Source organism: Artemia sp. Qi Xiang Cuo, chromosome 20 (assembly GCF_049724085.1).
Source record: "Artemia sp. Qi Xiang Cuo chromosome 20, ASM4972408v1, whole genome shotgun sequence".
NCBI lineage: Eukaryota > Metazoa > Arthropoda > Branchiopoda > Anostraca > Artemiidae > Artemia > Artemia sp. Qi Xiang Cuo.
In genome coordinates this window covers 41,498,714-41,512,091 of record NC_142813.1, presented here as the reverse complement: position 1 = coordinate 41,512,091, position 13,378 = coordinate 41,498,714, and positions in this window count along the sequence as shown.

Sequence of the window (13,378 nt, the reverse complement as noted above, 5' to 3'; positions counted from 1 at the left end):
TCATAATTTCTTGAACAAAATGTCTTTTTTGTTTGTCCAACAGGTAAATTCAAGAAAGAATCTGCTACTTATTTACAATTTTTTCATAATTTCTTGAATGAAATTTCCGTATTGCGTATCCAAGAGTTGACTTCAAGAAAGAAATTGTTGCTTACTGAGAATTTTTCAATAGTTTATTGAATTAAAATTCTACATCATTTAGCTAAGTTAAAATTGTATGTGATAAAGAGAAAAAAAAGTTGCTTACTTGCAATTTTTTCATAATTTCTTGAATGAAGTATCTGTACTGTATATCCAAGAGGTGAAATCAATAAAGAGTTTGTTACTTACTTACAAATATTTTCATAATTTCTTGAATGAAATTTCCGTATTGTGTATCCAAGAGATGAGTTCAAGAAAGAAATTGTTACTTACTGAGAATTTTTTCATAATTTCTTGAATTAAATTTCTACATCGTGTATCTAAGTCATGAAATTCTTGAATGAAATTTCCGTATTGTGTATCTATGAGTTGACTTCAAGAAAGAAATTGTTACTTACTGAGTATTTTTTCCTAATTTCTTGAATTATATTTATACATCGTGTAGCTAAGTGAAAATTGTTTTTGATAAAGATAAAAAAAAGTAACTTACTTGCGGTTTTTTCATAATTTCTTGAATGAAGTATCTGTACTGTATATCCAGGATGTTAAAACGAAAAGAGTTTGTTACTTACTTACAAATATTTTAATAATTTCTAGAATGAAATTTCCGTATTGTGTATCCAAGAATTGACTTCAAGAAAGAATTTGTTTTTTTTCATAATTTCCTAAATAAAATTTCCGTATTGTGTATCCAAGAGTTGACTTCACGAACGAAATTGTTACTTACTGAGAATTTTTTCATAATTTTTTGAATTAAATTTCTACATCGTGTATCTAAGTCATGAAAACAATAAAGATTTTGTTACTTACTTGGAATTTTGTAATAATTTTTTTAACGAAATGTCTTTTTGTTTATCAAACATGTGAATTCAAGAAAGAATTTGATACTTACTTACAATTTTTCATAATTTCTTTAATGAACTGTCTTTTTTATTTACCCAGGAGGCGAATTCAAGAAAGAATTTGCTACTTACTTAAAATTTTTGATAATTTCTTAAATGAAATTTCTGCATTGTGTATCCATGAGGTAACATGAGTGTGTTACCTATTTACAATTCCTTCATAATTTCTTGAATGAAATTTCAGTATTATGTATCCAATAGGTGAAAACAATAAAGACTTTATTACTTACTTGCGATTTTATTATGACTTCTTGAATTAAATATCTGTATTGTGTCCAGGAAGCGAATTCAAGAAAGCTATTGTTACTTACTTACAATTTCTTCATAACTTAATGAAATGAATAAAACTATTCTAAAGAATAAAGACGGGTTAAGCTTAAAGATATTTATTGCTTAAACGTATTTACATATTTTTGAAAGAATTTGCTACTTACTTACAATTTTTGATAATTTCTTAAATGAAATTTCTGCATTGTGTATCCATGAGGTAACTTCAAGAAAGAGTTTGTTGCTTACTTAGAGTTTCGTCATAATTTCTTGAATGAAATGTCTTTTTTTTATTTATCCAGGAGGCGAATTCAAGAAAGAATTTGTTCCCATGTGTCTGAAAATAGATGTATGCAAATTCCTTCTCTTACATCTCCGATGTTTTATTAGACATTCTAAACGTTTGATATGCTAGCATACTTTAAAAATAATGAACGCATAACAATATAATTCATAGTATATTTTTAATGGAATAATGCTATGTAGAATATTAATACAAAAAATTTATTACGATACACTATTAACATCAACGTTTATCTTTGTAAATTTTTAATCCATTCCATAGAATATTCAACAATGTTCTCTCTTGATCTTACAGATATTTTTTTATTTTAGCTAGTACTCAGTATAATAATCGTTATTCAATTTTGAGTCATAAACAGTTTTTAATGGTGTCTCATCAAAAGGCTCAATATGCTTTTCGTCTTTGGTATTATTTGGTTCAATGACTGTTTGACCAATGGCAGTAACGTTTGCTGGTGCTTTGTTTTTCATCGATTCATCTTTATATTCCATCGTGATATTTTCTGACAATGCCCTTTTTATTTTTCTGGCAATTTCACTGATAATTATCACATTATTTTTACACAGGTAACAGTTTCGGCACGTAGACAAGATATGGTTTACGATATTAGTAGAAGAGTAGGCCTTTCTTTTATTGATCTTCCGTTGAATGCTAATCCCTGAAATGTGACGATTTGATGTATCAGTAGTTAATGTGTTACCTGCAGCAACAACAAGGAGTTGTCCTCTATCATCACCGATTATTTTTATATTGGCATTCTCTTTGAGCGCAATCTTCTCTGGAGATCTCAATCTCGCATAACCCCCAGCATAAGAGTTGAATTTTTTCGGTATTCCAAAGAAATTTAATTCCTTACTGTCATGACAATGCATGCATACATTTCCAATAGTGCTACCACCTGTACTTGTTTCAAAGTTTAAATACTTCTCTTTGTTGGCATTCAATGCTACAATAACCTTGTTATGTAAACACACTTTATTAAAATGATCCATCTTCACTTTTTTTTTTAGGATATGACTTATGTGTTTATCGTTCCACTGCGTAAAAAATACTGATTTAATACATGCAATAGATTCGGTAGTGACAATAACCAGTCATAAGATACCAGTGTGAAAGTCAAATCTTGTCTCTGAGCAATCACAGAGCGCAATTGATAGAACTGTAATCATATTTTGACATTTTAAGTTATGTACAAAAAGAAAAAAATAAATAAAGTTGAAAAAATTTGAATTTTTTTAAAATTTTGAATTAAACAATTTTATTATATATAGTTTCTTTAATGAACATAAGAAAAATTAAACGGAATTAGGCAACAGAGTCTCTCAAACCCCTTAAAGCTCTTTTTAAAGATAGAAAAACTGCTTATTTAACACAAAAATTTCATTTTTTAATGACCGCCAAGTAAAGGAAAACCACACGGAATTAGGCAACTGAGTCTCTTAAACCCTGTAAAGCTCTTTTAAAAGATACAAAAAACTACTTATTTAACACAAAAATTTCGTTTTTAATGACCACCCAGTGAAAAAAAAACACACGGAATTAGGCAACTGAGTCTCTCAAACCCTGTAAAGCTCTTTTAAAGGATACAAAAACTACTTATTTAACACACAAAGTTCGTTGTTAATGACCACCAAGTAAAGGAAAGCCACACGGAATTAGGCAACTGAGTCTCTCAATCCCAGTAAAGCTCTTTTAATATATACAAAAACTAATTATTTAAAAAAAAAATTTCGTTTTTAATTACCAACAAGTAAAGAAAAATCACACTGAATCATTCAACTTAGTATCTAAAACAACTTAAAGATCATTTAAAAGATACAAAAAAACTACTTAATAAAAAAGAAAAATTCTTTTTTAACTAACACCACGTAAAGAAAAATACCACGGAATTATGCAAATGACTCTATAAATCCCCATAAAGGTCTTTTAAAAGATACAAAAACTACTTATTTAACAAAAAAATTTCGTTTTTAATGACCACCAAGTGAAGAAAAACCACACGTACTTAGGCAAATGAGTCTCTCAATCCATGTAAAGATCTTTTAAAAGATACAAAAACTACTTATTTAACGCAGCAATTTTTATTTTAATAACAACCAAGTGAAGAAAAAACCCACGGAATTAGTCAACTGAGTCTTTCAAACCATGTAAAGCTATTTTAAAAGATACAAAAACTACTTATTTAACACAAAAATTTCGTTTTTAAGGACCAGCACTTGAATAAACAACCAACGTAATTCGGCAACTTTGCATAACAACTAATCTTCATATAATTTAAAATATACAAAAAAACTACAGTTTTCGAACAAAATTTTCGGTATTAATGACTAGCAAGTGAAGAAAAACCACGCTGCCTTAGGAACATGAGTCACACAAACCCTGTAAAGCTCTTTTAAAAGGTACAAAAACTAATTATTTAACACAAAAATTTCGTTTTTAATGACCACCAAGTGAAGAAAAACCACACGGAATCAGGCAACTGAGTCTCTCAAACCCTGTAAAGCTCTTTTAAAAGATACAAAAACTAGTTATTTAACACTAAACTTTCGATTTTAATGACCATCAAGTAAATAAAAATCACACGGAATTAGGCAACTGAGTCTCTCAATCCCCGTAATGATCTTTTAAAAGATACAAAAACTACTTATTTAACAAAAAAATTTATATTTTAATGACAAACAAGTAACTAAAAATAACACGGACTTAGGCAACTGAGTCTCTCATTCCCCGTAAAGCTCTGTTAAAATATACAAAAACTACTTATTTAACACAAAAAGTACGTTTTTAATTACCACCAAGAGAAGAAAAACCACATGGAAACAGGCAACTGAGTCTCTCAAACCCATTAAAGCTCTTTTAAAAGATACAAAAACTACTTATTTAACACTAAAATTTAGGTTTTAATGAACAACAAGTAAAGAAAAAACGCAGGGAATTAGGCAACTGAGTCTCTCAATCCCAGTAAGGTTCTTTTAAAAGATACAAACACTACTTATTTAACACACAAATTTCGTTTTTAATTACCACCAAGTGAAGAAAAAACCACCTGCACTTAGGCAACTGAGTATCTCGAACCCTGTAAAGCTCTTTTAAAAGATAAAAAAACTACATATTTAACACAAAAATTTCGTTTTTAATGACCACCAACTGAAGAAAAAACACACGGAATAAGGCAACTGAGTATCTCAACCCCTGTAAAGCTCTTTTAAAAGATACAAAAAATAATTATTTAACACAAAAAATTTGTTTTTAATGACCACCAATTGAAGAAAAACCACAAGGAATTAGGCAACTGAGTCTCTCAAACCCTGTTAAGCTCTTTTAAAGGATACAAAAAATATTTATTTAACAAAAAAACTTCGTTTTTAATTACCACCAAGTGAAGAACAACCCCCCCGAGTAAGGCAACCGACCCTCTCAAATCATGTAAAGCTTTTTTAAAAGATACAAAAACTAATTTTTTAGAAAAGAATTTTAGTTTTTATTGACCACCAAGTGAAGAAAAAAACCACACGGAATTAGGCAACTGAGTCTCTCAAACCCAGTAAAGATCTTTTAAAAGATACAAAAAATACTTATTTAACAGAAAAATTTCTATTTTAATGACCATCTAGTAAATAAAAATCAAACGGAATTAGGCAATTGAGTCTCTCATGCCCCGTAAAGCTCTTTTAAAATATACAAAAACTACTTATTTAACACACAAATTTCGTTTTTAATGACCACCAAGTGAAGAAAAACCACACGGAATCAGGCAACTGAGTCTCTCAAACCCCTTGAAGCTCTATTAAAAGATACAAAAACTACTTATTTAACACACAAATTTCTTTTTTAATGACCGTCAAGTAAAGAAAAATCCCACGGAATTAGGCAACTGAGTCTCTCAATACCGGAACTTCTCTTTTAAAAGATACAAAAACTACTTATTTAACACAAAAATTTCGTTTTTAATGACCACCAAGTGAAGAAAAACCACACGGAATTAGGCAACTGAGTCTCTCAAACATTCAAGACATAGTCTACAGCCAGCAGTTATTTCCACAGCTACATTAGGTACTCGTATATCGTTGCTGCTGCTTTTGTCGGTTCCATCATTAATCTCCAATAGTGTAAATGCACCACTCATTTTTTTTTTCTCCACTAATATCCCTGAAAAAAAAAAATATTATCTTTGAATTCAATTATCTTACTAATATCAATTGTAAAAAAAAATATTCCTTTTATTCAAATACTAATCACCAATCAAGTTACACTCGTTCCTCTTGGAAAGGGTGTAATGACCTGTTTACCTACCAGAAAAACCGGAAGGAACATAAGGCAAGCAAACTAGTACCTAGGACAGAAAAACCGGAAGGAACATAAGGCAAGCAAACTAGTACCTAGGACTATACTGCTGATTGAGTCTTTTTTGGTCTGTGTTTTTGTCTCTTTGGGTTGTGTTTCTCTTTGGGCTGTGTATGTCTCTTTGGGCTGTTTTTGTGTCTCTTAGGGCTATGTGTGTGTGTCTCTTTTGGGATGTGTGTCTCTTTGGGTTGTTTGAGCCTTTTTAGTCTGTTTTTGTGTCTCTTTGGGCTGTTTGAGTCTTTTTTTTGGGGTCTTTGGGTATCTTTAGGTTGTTTGTGTCTCTGTGGGCTGTGTGTGTGTCTTTTGGATATTTGTGTATCTTTTGGCCTGTTTGTGTCTTTTTTGGGCTGGTTGTGTCTCTTTGGGCTGTTTGAGTCTTTTTGTCATGTTTTTTTCTGTTTTGGATGCTTGAGTCTCTTTGGGCTGTTTGATTTTTTTTTTTTTGGTCTGTGTTTGTCTCTTTGGGCTGTGTGTGTGTGTCTCTTTGGGGGGGGGGGGTTTGAGGGACTCTGTTGTTTTATTCCGTGTGATTTTTTCTTTACATGGTGTTCGTTCAAAAAGCGATGATTTCTGTTAAATAAATAATTGTTATACCTTTTAAAAGAGATTTACGGGGTTTGAGAGACTCTGTTGTTTTATTCCGTGTGATTTTTTCATTACCTAGCGTTCGTTTAATTGAAAGCGAGGATTTCTGTTAAATAAATAATTCTGATATTTTTTCCGTTCAATAGAAAGTGAAGATTTCTGTTAAATAAATAATTGTTATACCTTTTAAAATAGCTTTACGGGGTTTGAAGGGCTCTGTCGTTTTATTCCGTGTGATTTTTTCTTTACATGGTGTTCGTTCAAAAAGCGAGGATTTCTGTTAAATAAATAATTGTTATACCTTTCAAAATAGCTTTACGGAGTTTGAGGGACTCTGTTGTTTTATTCCTTCTGATTTTTTCTTTACATGGTATTCGTTCAAAAAGCTAGGATTTCTGTTATATAAATAATTCTTATATTTTTTCCGTTCAATTGAAAGCGAGGATTTCTTTTAAATAAATAATTGTTATACCTTTTAAAATAGCTTTACGGGGTTTGAGGGACTCTGTTGTTTTATTCCGTGTAATTTTTTCTTTACATGGTGTTCGTTCAAAAAGCAAGGATTTCTGTTAAATAAATAATTCTTATATTTTTTCCGTTCAATTGAAAGAGAGGATTTCTTTTATATGAATAATTTTTATACATTTTAAAATAGCTTTACGGGATTTGAGGGACTCTGTTGTTTTATTCCGATTGAATTTTTCTTTACTTTGTGTTCGTTCAAAAAGCTAGGATTTCTTTTAAATACATAATTCTTATACATTTTAAAATATATTTAAGGAGTTTGTGGGACTTTCTTGTTTTATTCCTTCTGATTTTTTCTTTACATTGTATTTGTTCAAAAAGCGAGGATTTCTGTTGAATAAATAATTCTTATATTTTTTCCGTTCAATTGAAAGCGAGGATTTCTGTTAAATAAATAATTGTTATACCTTTTAAAATAGCTTTACGGGGTTTGAGGGACTCTGTCGCTTTTTTCCGTGTGATTTTTTCTTTATATGGTGTTCGTTCAAAAAGCGAGTATTTCTGTTAAATAAATAATTCTTATATTTTTCCGTTCAATTGAAAGCGAGGAATTCTGTTAAATAAATAATTGTTATACCTTTTAAAATAGCTTTACGGGGTTTGAGGGAGTCTGTTGTTTTATTCCGTTTGATTTTTTCTTTACATGGTGTTCGTTCAAAAATGAGAGTATTTATGTTAATTTAATAATTTTTATACATTTTAAAATAGCTTTAAGGGTTTTGAGGGAGTCTGTTGTTTTATTCCGTGTGATTTTTTCTTTACATGGTGTTCGTTCAAAAAGCGAGGATTTATGTTCAATAAATTATTGTTTTACCTTTTAAAATAGCTTTACGGGGTTTGAGGGAATCTGTTGTTTTATTCTGTGTGATTTTTTCTTTGCATGATGTTCGTTCAAAAAGCGAGGATTTCTGTTAAATAAATAATTGTTATACCTTTTAAAATAGCTTTACAGGGTTTGAGGGACTGTTGTTTTATTCCCTATGAATTTTTCTTTACATGGTTTTCTTTACAGGTTGTTCGTTCAGAAAGAGGGATTTCTGTTAAATTAGTAATTAATATACCTTTTAAAATAGCTTTACGGGGTTTGAGGGACTCTGTTATTTTATTACGTGTGATTTTTTCTTTACATGGTGTTCGTTCAAAAAGCGAGGATTTCTGTTAAATAAATAATTGTTATACCTTTTAAAATAGCTTTACGGGGTTTGAGGGACTCTATTGTTTTATTCCGTGTGATTTTTTCTTTAAATGGGGTTGGTACAAAAAGCGAGGATTTCTGTTAAATAAATAATTGTTATACCTTTTAAAATAGCTTTACGGGGTTTGAGGGACTCTGTTGTTTTATTCCGTGTGATTTTTTCTTGCTAGGGAAAAACCCATGTGGATGAGTTGAAATACATTTTTTTTTACAAGAAATGACAGAAAAGTGTTTGATTGGCAGAAGGATGTATTAGCGAAGTTATAGTGGAGGGCGAGTTGCTAGCGAAAAACCCCGTGTGGATGAGTTGAAATAAATTTTTTGCTTTCTTGAATTCGCTTCCTGGACACAATACAGATATTTAATTCGATAAATCATGATAAAATCGCAAGTAAGTAATAAACTCTTTATTGTTTTGATATTTAATTTCGAGAAATCCCATGAGTTGACTTCAAGAAATATTTTGCTACTTACGATACTTTGATTTTGTCAATGCTATTCCAAGTATCTGTCAATAGATATTGATAGAGCATTTATTCATTCTTATACTTAGATTTTCTCTATGTTAACTTATCTATCCAATATATGATGTATGTAAATTCCTTTTCTTACATCTCCAATGTTTTAATAGACATTCTAAATGTCCTATATGCTAGCTTACTTTAAAAATGGTGAACACATAACAACATAAGGCATAATATATTTTTAGTGAAATAATGTTATGTAGAATATTAATGTAGTAAATACATGTTATTATACATTATTAATATCAATGAACAACTTTGTACATTTTGAATCTGTTCCATAAAATGGTTCACCAAGTTCTCTTTTGATACTATAGCTATGGTGTTCTCTTAGTTCGTAATCAGTAGAATAATCATCATTCTATTTTGACTCATACACAATTTTTATAGGTGTGTCATCGCAGGGTCAATATGCTTTTCGTCTTTGGTATTATTTGATTCATTGACTGTTTGATCAATGGCAGTAACGTTTGCTGGTACTATGTTTTTCATCGATTCATCTTTATATTACTTAATGATATTTTCTGCCAATTCCTTTTTTATTTTTCTAGCAATTTCAATGTCTATTATTACACTATTTTTACACAGGTAACAGTTCCGGCTCGTAGACAGGATATTGTTTATGATATTAGTAGAAGAGTAGGCCTTTATTTTCGTCTTTGCTTTCGTTTGAATGCTAATACCCGAAAGTTGACGATAGGGTTTAACACTGGATAAAATGTTACCACAAGCACTATCAAGAGGATTCACCTATTTATCAACTATTATTTTTATGTTGGCATTCTCTTTGAGTGCAATCATCTCCGGAGATCTCAATCTCGCATGTCTATCATCACAAAAGTTTAATTTGTTGGTACTCCCAAGAAGCTTAATTCCTCACTGTCATGACAATGCAAGCACACGTTTCCGATAGTACTACCACTTGTACTTATTTCATAGTTTAAATACTTCTCCTTGTCAGCAATCAATGCTAAAATAGCACTATCATGTGAACAAACGTTCTTAAAATGCTTCATCTTCACTTTTTTAGAGATATTAGTTATGTGTTTATCGTTCCACTGTGTAAAAAATACTGATTTAATACATGCAATAGACTAGGTAGTGTCCATAACCGGCCATAGAGCAATAGTGGGAAAGCCACATCGTGTGTCTGGACAAGCATAGAGTACAATTGTCAGAGCCAATCTTTAAGCTTAACCGGTCTCTATTCTTCAGAATTTCTTGAAGCATTTCATTAAATTATTAAGAAATTGCAAGTTAGTAACACTAGCTTTGTTCTATTTGCGTTCTAAACACAATATAGATATTAAATTCAATAAAGAATAATAATATCACTATTAATTAATACACTCTTTATTGTTTTCACCTATTGGATACACGATACTGAAAGTTCATTCAAGAAATTATGAAAGAATTGTAAATAGGTAACACACTCATTCTTGAAGTCATATGAAAATATTTGTAAGTAAGTAACAAACTCTTTATTGATTTCACCTCTTGGATATACAGTACAGATACTTCATTCAAGAAATTATGAAAAAAATTGCAAGTAAGTAACTTTTTTTTCTCTTTATCACAAACAATTTTCACTTAGCTACACGACGTAGAAATTTAATTCAAGAAATTATGAAAAAATTCTCAGTAAGTAACAATTTCTTTCTTGAAATCAACTCTTTGAAACTACACGCTATTTGCTTGCCTTTCCTTGGCACCTTTCCAAACGAGTGGAGATTCCCCCACTGGTTCCTACACATTGCAAAAGACACACAAACAGAATCATAGTGAGAGAGATATCCAAAAAGTTGGGTTGATCTAGGTTCACTTAGAGTGGCGCCCCACTCTAAGTGAACCTAGATCAACCCAACTTTTCATAATTTTTCATAATTTCAACAACTTTTTCATAATTTCTTGAATGAAGTATCTGTAATGTATATCCAAGAGGTGAAATCAATAAAGAGTTTGTTGAGATATCCAAAAAATTGGGTTGATCTAGGTTCACTTAGAGTGGCGCGCCACTCTAAGTGAACCTAGATCAACCCAACTTTTTGGATATCTCTCTCACTATGATTCTGTTTGTGTGTCTTTTGCAATGTGTAGGAACCAGTGGGGGAATCCCCACTCGTTTGGAAAGCTGCCAAGGAAAGGCAAGCAAATAGCATGTAGTTTCAAAGAGTTGACTTCAAGAAAGAAATTGTTACTTACTGAGAATTTTTTTCATAATTTCTTGAATTAAATTTCTAAATCGTGTAGGTAAGTGAAAATTGTTTGTGATAAAGAGAAAAAAAAAGTTACTTACTTGCAATTTTTTTCATAATTTCTTGAATGAAGTATCTGTACTGTATATCCAAGAAGTGAAATCAATAAAGAGTTTGTTGAACCTAGATCAACCCAACTTTTTGGATATCTCACTCACTATGATTCTGTTTGTGTGTCTTTTGCAATGTGTAGGAACCAGTGGGGGAATCTCCACTCGTTTGGAAAGGTGCCAAGGAAAGGCAAGCAAATAGCATATAGTTTCAATGAGTTGACTTCAAGAAAGAAATTGTTACTTACTGAGATTTTTTGTCCTTATTTCTTGAATTAAATTTATACGTAGTTTATCTAAGTGTAAATTGTTTGTGATAAAGAGAAAAAAAAAAGTTAATTACGTGCGATTTTTTCTTACTTTATTTTATTTATTTTAATTACTGTATATAAAAGAAGTAAAATCAATAAAGAGTTTGTTAAACCTAGATCAACCCAACTTTTTGGATATCTCTCTCACTATGATTCTGTTTGTGTGTCTTTTAGAATGTGTAGGAACCAGTGGGGGAATCCCCACTCGTTTGGAAAGGTGCCAAGGAAAGGCAAGCAAATAGCATATAGTTTCAAAGAGTTGACTTCAAGAAAGAAATTGTTACTTACTGAGAATTTTTTTCATAATTTCTTGAATTAAATTTCTACGTCGTGTAGCTAAGTGAAAATTGTTTGTGATAAAGAGAAAAAAAAAGTTACTTACTTACAATTTTTTTCATAATTTCTTGAATGAAGTATCTGTACTGTATATCCAAGTGGTGAAATCAATAAAGAGTTTGTTACTTACTTACAAATATTTTCATATGACTTCAAGAATGAGTGTGTTACCTATATACAATTCTTTCATAATTTTTTGAATGAAATTTCAGTATTGTGTATCCAATAGGTGAAAACCATAAAGACTTTATTACTTACTTGCGATTTTATTATGATTTCTTTAATTAAATATATGTATTGTGTGCAGGAAGCGAGTTGAAGAAAGCTATTGTTACTTACTTACAATTTCTCCATAATTTAATGAAATGAATAAAACTATTCTAAAGAATAAAGACCGGTTAAGCTTAAAGATTGGCTCTGACAATTGTACTCTATGCTTGTTCAGACACACGATATGGCTTTCTCGCTAGTACTCTATGGCTGGTTATGGAAACTACCTACTCTATTGCATGTATTAAATCAGTATTTTTTACATACTGGAATGATAAACACATAACTAATATCTATAAAAAAGTGAAAATGGAGCATTTTAAGAAAGTGTGTTCACATGATAGTGTTATTGTAGCATTGAATGCTGACAAGGAGAAGTATTTAAACTATGAAATAAGTACAAGTGGTAGTACTATCGGAAACGTATGCGTGCATTGTCATGACAGTAAGGAATTGAATTTCTTTGGAGTACCAAAAAATTCAACTCTTATGATGGTGGATATGCGAGATTGAGATCTCCGGAGATTATTGCACTCAAAGAGAATGCCAACATAAAAATAATAGTTGATAAAGAGGGGTATCTTCTTGCTAGTGCTTGTGGTAACATGTTACCCAGTGTTAAACCATATCGTCAGCTTTCGGGTATTAGCATTCAAATGAAAGCAAAGAGGAAAAGAAAGGCATACTCTTCTACTAATATCATAAACTATACCCTGTCTACGTGCCGGATCTGTTACTTGTGTAAAAACAGTGTGATAATAGACAGTGAAATTGCCATAACAATAAAAAGGTCATTGTCAGAAAATATCACTAAGGAATATAAAGATGAATCGATGAAAAACAAAGTACCAGCGAACGTTGCTGCCATTGATCAAACAGTCAATGAATCAAATAATACCAAAGACGAAAAGCATATTGACCCTGTCGATGACATACCTATAAAAATTGTGTATGAGTCAAAATGGAATAATGATTATTCTAGTGATTACGAACTAAGAGAAGACAATAGCTATAGTATCAAGAGAGAACTTGGTGAACCATTTTATGGAACAGATTCAAAATGTCCAAACTTATTCATTGATATTAATAATGTATAATAACAGATATTTTTTGTACTAATATTTTACATGACATAATTTCATTAAAAATATATTATGCCTTACATTGTTATTTGTTCACTATTTTTAGAGTACGCTAGCATATAGGACATTTAGAATGTCTAGTAAAACATTTGAGATGTAAGAAAAGGAATTTACATACATCATATATTGGATAGATAAGTTAATATAGAGAAAATCTAAGCATAAGAATGGAAAAATTCTCTATCAATATCTATTGACAGATACTTGGGATAGCATTGACAAAATCA